Source organism: Narcine bancroftii, chromosome 10 (assembly GCF_036971445.1).
Source record: "Narcine bancroftii isolate sNarBan1 chromosome 10, sNarBan1.hap1, whole genome shotgun sequence".
Classification (NCBI taxonomy): Eukaryota; Metazoa; Chordata; class Chondrichthyes; order Torpediniformes; family Narcinidae; genus Narcine; species Narcine bancroftii.
The window spans coordinates 89,909,085-89,909,838 of record NC_091478.1 but is presented as its reverse complement, the minus strand read 5'-3'; positions in this window follow the sequence as shown (position 1 = coordinate 89,909,838).

Below are 754 nucleotides of genomic sequence, written 5' to 3'. Positions count from 1 at the left end.
ATTTTTGGAGTGGCACATATGCACCTTTAATATTATGGGGCATATATGTTCACACACAGCCTTGGCTTAGGTCATCCATCATTTGATTTGGACAGCTATTGGGTGTGGGGTTGGGAGAGAACAAATATCGGTGTTTCCCTTCACTTACTCATGTTCCTTCTGTTTATTTATGACAAACTGTGATACATTGATATACCTGAAAAAATGATGGACTTGATACAGAGCCTTTCATATAGTAAATGGCAGGCCCAGAGGGCAGTCATTGGTTCAGAGTCTCATAATTCATCTGCTTTGTGACCTAAACCTTTCTTGGCATTAAACTATTTTAGCCCACACATTAGGAAAACATAGACACCATTTTGAAAGCTCCCACAAATAGCCATTCTTACAGGAGTGAGATGCAAATCTCTGGTTATATATTCAACTGTATTTGCAACCAGCTAATCTCTAAGTTGGAAGGCTGCAGATTTTTATTCTTACAAATGGTATGAGCAGAACTTTTTTGGCCAAGTCTTGGAGTTGCAGTGGCAAGAAAGAGGAGCATGATCAAAGGAGACACATTTTAGACATTAATTTAAGACCCTGGGGGTCGTTTTATGCATTGGGTTGAAATCACGTGACTGTATAACAACCAGAAACACCCTGCCTCCCTCCCGACAAGGAGGCATCGTTGTTGGCTTCAGCAGAATGAAGTAGTTGACACCCCAGCCGGTTTAGGGGGGCACTTTTAATTCATTATTCATGGTAAAACATG